Genomic DNA, 13,921 nt, shown 5'->3' with positions numbered 1-13,921 from the left:
AGTGGGTCAATGCGAAGCGTTCCTCCCACCTTGTCATTTGGGAAGAACATTCGGGTTGTTTGACGTTATGCGCAGTGTACGGGGATGATATAATACGATACCGATATGGCGAACTTTCGATGAAATCAACTCGCGTCGTTGTCACTGAAGCCTTTCGAACTATACTTTGCGGTGGAGTTCATCTGCATTCAGTCCACGAATAGCACAAGCACGCTAGGGTATCTGGGTGTTTTTAATTCACGCCGCGTAGCCCGCAACAGCGAAATTGACCTTTTTATTGAACTATGCAGTCGTTTCAGTACGGTGGCTCCCATCGACCGAAGCTAAAATCAGATCGACGTTGGTCTACAGACGTTGTCTCCGAGATCTCGACCATAGGCGTGGGCAGGGATCACGTTTAGTGAAGAGACTGCGAAGACGTTAGTGAAGAGACCTTTAGTGGGGGCCAAGTTTCTAAATGCGCCTTGGATATAACGATCTCGCTTTTTTTGTTAAACTGTAGACGTCTTGCAGATACATTGTCTCTGTCACCATATAAGTGCTCCCTTTTGCAAGATTCACCAGGAAGGCAGTGGTCCCATACTGCACCAGAGAGGCGAATCCCTTTCTGGGAAGGGAGTCTTTTGGAGCTATGAGTCAGACAGCTATAGAGATGGTCGTAGATCGCTGGGAGAGATACCCGTCCCACATATTGCACGTATTTTAAGCTGATGATGAGTTCCTTAACAGTACATACACAAACATCGCAAGGAAGTGCGCGCCTTCGTGACGTATGCAGCCTACGGTGACCATTTAACTTCCACAGTGAGAAGAGACGAGCGAATGCCACAGCGTAATACGAACTAGAGAACAAAACAATAGCCCGCGTCAGCGTGACAGACAGCAAGTCACTCAGGGATGGCGCCCCATTCCCGTTCCCCGCTGTGCGGAATTAGATTTGACTTTGGCCTTGAAAGATTCCGCGTTTCATTTCGTCGCTGGAAAGGTATGACGGACGTCTGTACACATAATGCAAAACCACGCGCTCTTGATGCGGGGATTGTTCTAGCGAGTTTTGAGGAAGCGTACCACGAAGGGTGAGGTTTAATGCCGCGTGTGTGTAACAAGAACTGCGTTTAGGAGTCATAAAATTGAGCAGGCATACTTGAAACCCGCAGTGACACAATAGCAGAACGGCAATCGGAAATGGTCACGCATTGGTATACAGTCATTCTAACAAAGCTGAAGTAGTTTCTGAGGAAAATGGGAGTGGTGCGCTCACTGTGTGGATGGGGCGTCACCGATATTAAAGTGAGCGAAGCTAACTTCACTATAGTATCGCGATTACTCTTTCTCAGCTGCATGCTGGACACCAGCTTTCTTTAGCTAAGAAATTGCTGACGCCAGCCAGCCTTCACAAGTTAAACTTCAGTGTAGCCTACTCTTCATGTTTTTTTTTTTTCCGGGCTTTTACAGAAAGGTCGGCCCAAGATGTGACCCAGCATGCGCTCGGCGGATTCGGAGTTGTTCCTTGTAGGCTTTAATAACTGCGCACTCGACTAGTGCTTTGCTGATTGCTGTGCGCACATCTTCTACCGGTATGCTTGCGCAACTTCGCTCGCTTATTGCAACGTATGCATTCATTATCGTGGCAACATGCGAATGCGGCGGCGGAAAAATGCTATATATCGCTGCGATGTGATCACATGTTGACTCGACATGTTCTTTTTCTTGCTTCATTTTCATTCCGTGACCCTCCCTGTTATGCTAGTTTCGTTCCTCCATAGCTGCATGCCATTATGAAGCATATTCCTCGAGTAGCGTGTCCTTACTCGCAATAAATTATACGTCTTAGTTCTTAACCGATGGAACAGCAGAACACCGCGCTCAGAGAGGACGTTATATATATATAGGCCCTTGGCCAACAAGTGCACGTATTTTGTATTCGGGCTGCATACATGGTTGCATATATTACTCTTGGAAAATGTCTCTAGCGCATGCTTCCATGTGTTGGCCAAATGTTGGCTGATGTGTGCTAATGTTGGCTATGCACAGTTACAACAACCGTGTCTTCACGACTAACCTGATTTGGTTCCGTGAATATTAGGAACTTGCACTTGTTCCAATGGGGCGCTTCCAGTGGACGGTGGTATAATATCTGGTGAGCGTTAGCACGGAGTGCGTGTGTATGTACATACATATGTGCGCGTAAATATATAGGCAAATGCGAGCGTATCCACAAGCGCAAACATTAAAGCTGTTTTTATGGAAACTCTGAGATTCTGTTTCTTCTCCCGACATTCCGCATCTTGACTGTTGTAAGTACAACTTTTGTGGCATCTTGTCTGTTAGCAACATTTCGATAGTTTATTAGTCTTATATACCTCGTTTTAGTTGCCATCACTTGTTTTCGCGTTTTCGATTTGCTGTATATTATCTTTACAAGCACGTCTGAATAAACGCGAGAATCTCCAAGCAAACTGGTTTCAACTTTATTTTTTACGGAACTAACTTTCTTGACCATTTAGTGCAAGGGAATTCGACGCTGTCTTTGCGCCTAGCCCGCGATTGCGCGCTTTGATGCAGTGTAGATGTAGATCCTGTACTGCTGGCTCACACCCACTCAGGGGGATTGGTGGTTGGTTGGTTGGTCCTCAGTCACTTGGCGCAACCCACCACGGGGGATCGGCCATGAAACAGGTGGTACCTTATTTTAGAAATTAAATTGTTTTACAACACGAATATGTTTAGGAATGAATGGTTTAAAAAAATTAGATTCACTGGTACAATCCAGATGTTAAAAAAAAAATTAAATAGGTTGAAACAGTGAAATGGTGCATAAACTTAACATCTATTCTTTTTGTTCCCGTAAAAACTCGCACACGGCTGCGCAAACGTTCCTGTGGCTAAAGCCCATTTCAGTTGCACCAAAGGAAAGAATCACCGGAAGGGATAAATTTAAGCCCATCCTTCGGAGAGGTTGATCTAGCAATCGTTTTCTTTGATTTGTGAACAATCTGCATGTTAAAAAGAAATGATGCAGAGATTCACTCTCGTTGCAGTGGAGGCATAAGGGTGACTGTACCAGACCCGACCTGTGTAGGTAGAAGCAGGGGGATTGGCCAAGGGGATTGGCCAAGAATCGGGTAGCAGTGCTTTACGGAACTTCGTCTTTAGCCATTACAGCGATGGTGTATGCCGCTACGAGGTTTCCGATGGGATTTATCTAAACCACACTGGCAGCAAGCAGCAAGTTTCACTCTTCAAAGTCCCATGAGACTGTTTAATGGACTGCGGCGAAGGGCTCCGGTATAATTTTGGCTAATCAGGGCTTTTTTAACGTGCTCCGAAACATCGGCACCCGCGGGAAACTTTTGCACGGCGTTATATCATCGAGACGTGATAACAAGTGAGAGTCGAACCGGCGTCCTCGCGAGCCCATGCACCGCGAGAATTAAAGGAGTACTGACATGAATTTTAAAAATTTTCGGGTTGTTGCTCTAAATGAAAGCACGGGTATCGAGAGCCCTAAAAAGAGTGTCGTGGTGCCTGGGGATGCATTGCATATATTTTTAATATCGCTTCTTTCAACCAGCAGTTTCGGTTTCGGTTTCGAGAGGGCGGCTTCATAGTGACGTGTCAAGTCGGCCCGTGACGTCACGGGCAGACTGCAACCCACGAAATATGCACCTGCTGTCCTTTGCTGTCAGTTGAACGTGGTTCATGATGAGTGAACTGTCGTCCGGTGCCTCCGACAGCGATTTCTGTGATTTAGGCTGCATGCAGAAGCCAGATTTCGCAAACCAAGTGAGCTGACATGAAACGTCATAGGGCTCTCCATGCGGTGAAGCTGCCTTGCAGATGCTGGGAGATGAAAACTTTAAAATCAAACTTAAATATTTATACGTGTTTCCCGGATGCGGTGTGGGGAGAGCGTTAACACTACATGCCAAGGAAACCAAAAACGTCCGTTTTGCTGCACTTCAAAATCGTGTCAGTACTCCTTTAAGTAAAAGAAAACGAGATAACTATCGTATTCCTAAATTGATATTTCAGTGCATGGCATACATAGCAAAAAGAGAAAAAGAAAAAGAGGAAGAAAAAAAAATCTATGCCAACTTTAACAGAACATCAAAAGATATATATCGCAGCATTCTTGGCGCTTTAAGTTAGAGCCATGTATACGATCAGTTGCGGGCAAACAAACATGTTGTGATCGGTGAAAAAAATTTATGACGTACGTAATTAAAGTAAGCCTCACGCTGATAAAACGAGCACAGCTGGCACACAGTGTTATGCGAGCAGTTGCCAGGCATTTTTGCGACCGCAGCCAAGTAGAATCGCACAATATACGTTATTCGAATGGACCGGCTGCATGCATGTGCGGATGTGGCTTCGTAGCCAGGGAACGAAAGCAATGTTTTTCTCTGTATGCGTATTCCGCCATCCTTAAATTTGTTTCTTACCACATGTAATATGTTTTCGCACGATGTATGACGCTTAATAAAATCATATACTGTACTCCTGCGTAAATGCTAAAGTCGACCATCCATTGACACTTGTCGAAACATAAGCAGGACACCCTAAGGCTGCATATGTCTGCTACATAGGCGGTTACCTGAAATAGTGAAACTCGTGCATTAATATTTAAAAAAAATTCCCTTTCTTTAATAAAATTTAAATTGTAGCGTTTTACGTGCCGAAACCATGATACTATGCTGAGCCAGGCCGTAGAGGGGGATTCCGGATTAATTTTTGACCACCCGGAACATTTGGCGTGCACCTAATCCAAGTGCACGGACGCTCTTGCATTTCGCTGGCATTGAAATGGGGCCGTCGACGCCGGGAATCGAACCCGCATCCTCCTGCTTAGCAGCGCTACACCTTAGCCTCTAAGCTGCCACGGTGGGTAAAATTACCCTTCATTGAGAACATTAAACGATTGCGGTCGTAGTTTCTAAGAAACAGCGGATTACCCCATGCTTAGTTTTTAAACAGAAAACAATAAAAACAGGGCTATGATTTTTTTTTTTTTTGGTTCCCGGGAAAGGAGCAAGACTGCTGTAGGAAATCCTCTTCCAGAGTTGTTTAAATATGCGCATGAATTGTATCGCTTGCTCGCCTCCGTCGTCTTTGATGCCGTATACGTGCTTGGAAGGTTCTGGGTTCGAGGTCCTGTATACATCGGTGGTCGAGTGTACGTTATCATGCGCATTTCGAAGGTTTAGCGCTATAGATCGAGGGCTCGATACACTACAAACTTGGAAGGTTCAGGGTTCGATTTGCCTACTTCGGGGGTCGAGGGTGGTTTGATACCCTACATTCTCAGAAGGTCGAACGTTCGAGTCGTTATTCACTATATACATTCACTATATTCACTATATATTCATTATATGTTTCCCAAGTATTTTCCTATGGAGCTCTACGTGTTCCTATTAGAAAGGCGTCACGTTGCAGGCAGACCGACATATTTGCGCGTGACGTCATGGACGCAGCTACTGAACGTACTGGTACAACGAGGTGGCGTCTTTGATGACAAACAAGTTGCGGTTCACCTGCTTCAACGTGATAACGACGTTGGACGAACGCCTCTGCGCGTAAATAACGAAAGAACCTGCATGTGATGTTTTGATTACATTAATGTGACATCATAAACATTGCGTCCCATCATGCGGATACTCCAACACGACAGTTTCAGTGACATCTATGCAAGCCACTCATACCAACGCTTACGCATTAAAAATACACGGAATTCAAGAGACGTCTTTAGCTTACAAGTCCTGAAGCCAGTCGTCCATTTCAGACGCGGGACGATAGTGAACAGTCTCGAGGGGTCGCATCTGTAGATCCATATTTCCGCGACGCATCATGCTGTAACGCAATTTCTTCGACGCCGTCACTGTCGATAATGACCGGAGAATCGCGTACAGAATCAGGAACGAGCTTTCGCCCGACTCGGAACAGCGGGCTTGCACTTCGCTGTGCTCGCGGCGCAACGGCGCATCGAGATCGCCGTGCCGAGCACGCAACTGGCGTCGGCATTGAAAGTATAACGCAAACGGAATTTGGAGAACGCGGCGCCACGGCCGGCTCGTATTTCACTCACACACACTCACACAAACACACGTCACGTCCATGCGCCTGCACATAGCAAACACACCCGGCCGTGCTCGTTGTGCGACGACTGACGAGTCGCCGTGTGTGCGACCTCGCATGTCGCTTGCCCCGTAGCGCGAATTCTCGTTCTTCACATTTGAAACGCGTGTGAATCCAGAATCGCGTTGAGAAGATTTGCTTGTGTACAACATTAACGGGACCGCCTACACGAGAAGCAACTTAGCAATACATTCCAGTCTGATATTCGACTACCTGGAGTTGTTCTATAATGTGTGATCATGCAGGTATGCGCCGTTAGTGGAGGTCTCCAAATGCGTTTTTTTTTTTTTTATAGAGCTCCCATAGGAACCATAGGATTGCTACCGCGGCAGCTAAGGTCGAAACCACGACTGCGGGTTCAGCCACGAACTACTGAGCCAAAGCGGCGGTTGGCTTCATGACTGAGCAACCCGCCTTGGCTATATTCTGCGCGTGCACGTGTAAATCGACCCTCTACGTTGGCGATCTCCCTTAGATTCTCCATTATGGGAGGCCCAATTTTCACCGCAGCGAGGTTGTTTCTGCTTCCAGTCGTAAACGAAGTTCGTATATCGCTTGAGGCATTAAGTGCATTTGCAAGTCTGACAAGTATGCCCATTTTACTGTGCAGCCGGAACCACAGGACTCAAGTTTTCCTGCTTATTCGTTTACGGCATAGGTTCGGTATCCTCTCGATGCAAGCATTTTAACTAGTCTCCAGCGAGCTTTTAAGAGTGACCAATCTCATTTAATACACGTCTCATTTTGCTGCGCGGAGCCTTTACTTTTTTGGCGAAAATCATCTGTACTGCTCCACTATGATCAACCATAAATTATCAACCAATCTATATTCTAGTAAAATATTTCGTTAGGACATTAACGCGCCGTCGAAGTGCATGCCGTGTTCGGGCACCACGTAGCTGACGCGACAAGATGTCAAGAAAAGTTGAGTATAGTGAGCGGGCGTGACGTAAGCGAACAGCATACATACAGTCTGGGGGCGATGCCGTCGTGGTTAGTGGTAAACAGCGTTTAGGAAGGCAACGATATTTTATCTGAAAGCAGCTTTGTCGAGGTGACCTATACTGACATGGACAGATCACAAAACAAAAAAGAAGAAAAGTTCACACTTCGCTTAATCGCCCGCCTTGCCCGCTGCCCAGTCTTCGCAAATAACAATGGAAAGCCTATAGTCTGCAGCCATGGATACAGACCAAATTACACTTCCGCCACCAGCCTGCATGACGGCTCGCAAACGTACAGTTTGCTGCCCTTGTCACAATTTTGTTTCGAACAGGAAAAAAAAAATATGGCTCGGAATATACCGAACGTACCCGACAATCGCCGATGCGTGACAGATTGCACATGACGGAACGAACAGGCAGGTTTTTTCGACCAGGAAGTGACCACCGAAGGAAAAAAAAAGAAATAAGAACACCAGGCTCGTCCAAAAGGGGGCAGTGTCGATGCTCACCTAAAGTCGACACGACAGCAGCAATCTTTTTTTTTCCTTTTTTCACGGAAACGCCACAGCAAGCCTCTCGGAAGGATGTTTATGTGGTCCTCTCAGGTCATCCGGCTTCTGTTCGTATTTCTGGTAATGCGAAAGCTATGGCTAATGATGAAAACGTGCAGTGTCCCAGTAGTTGATTATATATGACGATTATCGGTGTGGGAACAAAAATACACCCTTTTTACGCGCTCTTATAGTGTACACTCTTAAAGCGAGTAAAAAGGGTGTCTTTTTTGTCTCCCACAACAATAACCGTCATCTATGTCGCGTACCTTTCCTTGCATTATCGCCGGGCGCGCGGTACTTTCAGGTCACGAGCGGCATGCGCGTTATCAACGTGACATGACATTCTTGATAGGAAAGTGGCGAACGCCGAGCTCTTCAAGAAAGGACACGCAAGCAAGCCAGATGAAAGTTAATGGGGAGTTTTCGAATAGGGGCCCCAAAGAAACAGCGTCAAGGCCACTGCGCATTCGCAGAGACCCAAACAGGGTTTGGGTTTTGCGTTGGGGACGCTATTTCACGAATTTAGCGGGAGCCCCAAAGCCTTCCCCAAAAGCCTTGGGTCAAACAAACATGACGGCACCCACTGAAGCGACGGCTCTTGGCCAGGGCTAGAGTGACATAGAATAGGGGGAGTATCCAAAGCGCCGCAGACCCTATTCGAAAACTCCTAGCTCCTGCTTGACCCAAAGCGAGCACACGCAAAGGGCTTTGGGGCCCCAAACTTTTGGGGCCCCTATTCGGAAACTCCCTATTGTTGCGGGACAAAAAGACAACTCTTATTAATCGCTCCTTTCTTAGACTGTATAGCTGATGGTGAAAACTTCCAGTGTCCAGTAATTTTCCAAGGAGCCGAGGAGCATAGATGGCACAGGAAAAGAATGTTGCGCCATGGGCCAGAATGAAGTATACGGCACCTCTCGTAACCGCTTGGAACAGCGCGCGGGTGCTCGTTGGCCCATCGAGCCAGAAGTCGCGGCGCCGGGCGAACTAGACGGTGACGCCGGCGCGTCGAAGGAGAAAGCGGCGGCGTGCTGGACGGTCGCCAGGCCCGCAAGATGAGGCCGCTCCCGACACTCCTTTCAGGCGCCGGGGCCTTCCTTCTTCGCGCCCTTGACACCGCGGCGTTCCGTCGTCGCGAACTTTTTGGATGCGGACCGAGTCTAAGCAAAGCTGCATGCTTGCTGCTGCTGCTGCTGCTCTCTCTCTCCCCCTCGTTCTTTGAAACGCCGCGTAACTTGTCAGGCGTTGTTGTCGCTTGAGCACCGGCGCGTGTGTGTACTCAAGCCATGCCAACGAGAAATGTCTTTCTGCACAACGGACGTCTTTCGCGCATTCGGTCTTCGTATATAGCAAGAAAGACGCTCTGCAAGCGAAATATATGTTCTAGTCGGTTCTATGTACAGTCAGGTCCACTATGAACGGGAACGGTCAACTATTAGCAAACAGCAGCGTAACTAAGCAATTTCTGTCCAACTATCGGTAAAAAAAAAATACTGTTGTAATCAATTAGACGTAGCGTTAGACCGTAGAAAATAATTTTGGGTCCTTGCGCCATGTATCTAAGCGATAATCGATGACAAAACAAACCCTTTAACAGTGGACCAAACTGTAAATACGTAAGTAGTCCCCTCTATCCTCTCTATATCTCCCTCTCTGTCCTCTACTCTGCTGACACCACCACTGCTGACCGCTGTCTATAGGTGTCAGCAGATCACGCTATGCATACAGTGCGGTCAACAGTAGAATTTCCATTTCCTTTCCATCTTTACTGTATATACATTTCCAGAAATAAACAATCACTTACTGCTACTGCACTTCGTATAGCAAACATGTGACATATGCAGTGCCAGTGGAAATAGATATAGTGAGAGAAATAAAGCTAACACATTCTGAAGTTTTACGCGACAAAATCCCGATAAGATTACGAGGCATGCCGTACTGGGTACTCCGAATTAATTTTGACACTCTGGGGCTCACATCCTTCGACGTATGTCCCTCCTGGTGTCCTAGTGTTTGCGTTGGGTCATACGCACGTAGAGTGTTGTGCATACGACGAATCTAATTGCTCGTTCCCGACTGCTCCGTGTGTGCATTAAAAGCTAAAATATAAACAATGGATGCAAATATTTTACATTAGTTGTAGCAGCGACTACTAAATATTCGAAAGGTATTCGACATTAGGTTCCATTCGCTTCCAGCAGGCGCTATTCAATTGAGTCTCAAACATCACTATTCGCATACCCCTAAAGGTGTACGAAAGTCGCTGAAGCCACTCCAGTACATAGCTACGGCACCTATTGCGGGGCTTTTGTACGCCACAAGGGAATTCCGCGTATTCAAAGCAGCCCCAATCAAGGGCCCTGTCGCTACCACCATCGAACCTTTATAACAATGACACGATTATATAAAGGGTATCAATATAGGAGCATGATGTCACGACACGTCGCCAAGCGACATATACGTGTAAAACTTCTCGAAGCATTAAACCACCCAGAGGTCGAAATTTATTTGTGGCGTTGCAGTTGTGCACGAGTCTACCGCGAACGCTGGCGGAGTTGCACGCACTTTCTGGTTTCGCTCTTTCCTTCGCTAGGCTGCGTATGTCGGCTCGTCTATCCACCTCTCCGAGTGCCCTTCCTGAGCGTCCCAGGTGGAAAGGCCTGAAGCGCGTGCATCTGCTAGCAGAAAACAGGCTCTTGTTCGCCCACTGACAGCGTCTCTTGCTCGCGACGTCACCTAATCATACAGGTGACGTCATGACGGCTGTTGTCGATAGAGGAAAGACACGGAGAGGAGCAGGCCAGCGTCTGTTGGTGGTTTAGGGGCCCTTTAAGTGCGCGTAGCTGGCAAAGCATGTCTCGGAAAAACAACGTGGCGCAATGGCAGTGACAAACGTTGCGTTTGTTCGTGTCGGCGCGCTTCGAATACGAACAGAGTGGAGGAAAACGCGTTGTGTGCTCACACAAAGGACCCGTCAACGCTAAACTCGCACAAAACGAGAAAGGCACGAGTGCCAAGCAGATAGATATACGTGTGTATGTATACGTTCCCAGCAGCGTCCTCGTAATTAACTTCCTCGCGTCGTGACTAGGAGGCGCGATGCGCTTGACTCACACGCCGCCAGACATACAAAAAACCCCGGGACAAGGCCGTGGGCTGCTTCTCTCGTTGCGGCCTTGTGACAGTGTCGCTCGTGTCATGGGTGTGTGCGCGAGCGCTCGCCAAGTCTTTCGCGATGCTCTCAGAACGTGTAAGGCACCACACCGCTCGGGTGCGCTAATATATGTGCGGGTTATCGTAAAAACGGCCATGGGAGGCTGTTCTGTAAGACTCATTTCAGCGTGCGCTGATTGAATATAGTGCTGGAGAGCTGCCACACAGCCACCAATCGTCATCAGCGGCTCACGGACTCTACCCACTCGGCGGACGCTTAAATGGAATGTGCACTTAATAGACTCTATACGGAATACCCTCCTTAGACTGTAAATATTGAGTATGCGCCGAACGCAGACAACGCCGCCTTTCAAACTGAATCTACTACTGCACTTCCGTAGTACCTGAGATTTATATAAGAGACCTTGTATGTTCCAATGTCTTAAGATCGTACACACGTCTAAAGATGAGTGAAGATGCATGATTCACTGAATCTCACCTGAAGGAAAGCCTCTTTAGAAACACGTCATTCGTTCACATCTATATTATTCCGCTAGATCGATACCAACTCGCCAAGTTGACATCGCACATTTCGATCAGTAGGATGCCAGACAGCGAAGAGCAATAAAGAAAGAAACCAAAACTTTTACGTTCTGGTCTCTTCGTAAATAGGTTGACAATATGTATATGCATGATCTCTTATTATAAAAAGATGGCCTCGAACGCTGACGTATTGTGTCAGATGTGTGGTCGTTCCTGGCTTCATAGGCTTGTCCAAGGTTGCAATACCAATTAGCCAGCTCAGCTATCCATCGCAGTTTACCATGATGTCTGAATTTAAAAAAAAAGGGGGGGGGGGAGGTACTTGAGTTGATCGAAAATGTTATGCCTAAAAAGAGTTTATAGAATTTATTTAAGGTGATGTGCAAGGAGGGAGAAGAAACAAACAAACAAAGAAAAAAACTGCCTCCCAGAAGCTTCATTGGTATGGTTGTTTCAAGGAAAATTTTCCAGCACTTGAACACAAATCCACACCAAATGAGAATACAACGTTATATCTTTGTGCTCTTCGTTTCTCATTTTCTCGCGTTTAAAATGGCGATGTGTATGGTCCATGGCGAACCGATAACAGCAGCATTGTAAGGCTGCCCGAATTTAGAAATATGTATACCGAAAGGCACGAAGACGCCATCCACAAAAGAAGATAACACACGCGCACGCGCAGCTTGGTCCTTGCGTGTGCGTGATCTCCCGTACACCTAGCTCTTCTTCGCACCGTTCGATCGAAATAGTATTCAGTAAAGCGTGCTAACTTGCCCCAAGACGGAGGTATTTATAGTTTAAGTCTATTTTGGTGCGCGGAAGAAAAGGAGTGAGACTGCGCGATCTCAGGTTAGCTGTATAGTACGTAGTCGCGTGCAATTAGTATACGCCACAGTGTGCATCTCTGCATCTCGCTGTAACAACAGCCACAAGCGCGCGGAGTCGGCAGGGAGATAAGGGTGGAGTGGCCGCGGCTCGTCATTGCATTACAATGGCAGCTCTCGTGCATTATGCACGCGTGCCTTCGCAATGCGCTCAAAGAACGGTGCTTCGCGCTCCCCGCTTTTTAACGGACCGCATTCATTAGCAAAGGCCCCCAACGCGCGCGGACAGTTATTGTGTGCGGCCCCGTGAAGATGTCCGCTCATGAATTGGTAACCCCCTTTTTTTGCGGCCGTATAACGGTGCCACTTTCCAGATGGCAAAACGTCCGGTGGATACGTAGCATCGCAACTTGGAATGGTCTGCGGGTGCTTCCCACTAATGTTGCCATGATCTGGGCGGGGCTTAAGGCGTACGCCGTAATGTACAGACTGTATTCTGCTCAAGCATGCAGCGAGCCTTCAATACACAATGTTATGATGCAGGCGGTGCTGGTAGGGGGCACAGAAGACGGGAGTGAATTCATTAAAGAGGAGAAATTACGGCCGCAAGTCATTTCACTGCGGTCTTGTAAGCGTCTGTAGAATATTTGTACTTGATATGCGTCTCAATCTACAGTATGGACACATAATGATATAGGCCACAGTGTGCTACACGCATTAAGTACGCATACATGCTACACGCATTAAATACGATCCTATCCTCCATGCTCGTCTTCGAGCACGCGAACATGCATGACGATGGTTTTGTAGTATATCTCGCTTTTTTTGTTATTAACACCAGTATATATCTAGATAAATATATATTTATACCCATCCATATCTAAATGTTCTTGCGAGACCAACATGGTGATGTCTGCAAACCTTTTTCGAAAGGTATACACACATAGAAACCCGAATCAAACTGGCGGGAATGGTGCATCCTTTGGATGGTTTACAGAGTGGGCGGAAGAGATGAAAGCCGCGAACCCGGCGGATACAGAGCTGCCACACAGACAGGCGCTTCATGAAAACCAACACACAAAAAAGCACTCGTGACCACTCGTATTTTTCGCATGCACTTCCTTTGCAGCGTACACAGACGGACGTACCTATATGGGAAGTCGTATAACCTCAACATCAGACTTCAGAAGGGGCCACTCAGGACAGCCATCCCAGGCGGCGTAGCACAACACGCACTGAATGTACCGTGTTCTGCGAGCGGACCTACCCTATAGAATAACAGAAGCAGAGCGAATGCGCTTTACAGCCGGCGGTCGACGATGCCATACGCGTGACCGAGTGGTATTATACAGACGACGCTGACATGCACGGTGTATGTATGCTATACACACGAGACGAGAGCTACGCCCATATAGCGCGAGCTGTTCTACCCACCTCGCAGCGAGACAAGAGGGCGAGGAGGGAAAGCTATAGAGGCCCCATTTATATTTTTCCGTCCCAAGTTCAAGCTCGCGGCAGCGAGAGAGTTAGACGGCCCGGCCTTGGTTGCTTCCGCATTCAAGTCCAATGCCAAATGCACGCACACCCTGGTCGGGTTTTCTAAGCGGCCCGTCCTCCTCCGTATATATACGGCGGTGCAGGCACGCGTGTTAGTGCGGTTGCGAAGCGCGGGCGCATGTGCGATCCTGGCCGAGTCGGGGCCGCACCGAACGCGACCACACCGTTTCTCCGAAAGGCGCGGAACGTGATGAATTCAAGGGCATGTGCC

Source organism: Rhipicephalus sanguineus, chromosome 3 (assembly GCF_013339695.2).
Source record: "Rhipicephalus sanguineus isolate Rsan-2018 chromosome 3, BIME_Rsan_1.4, whole genome shotgun sequence".
Taxonomy (NCBI): Eukaryota; Metazoa; Arthropoda; class Arachnida; order Ixodida; family Ixodidae; genus Rhipicephalus; species Rhipicephalus sanguineus.
Note: the sequence above shows the minus strand (reverse complement) of the source record.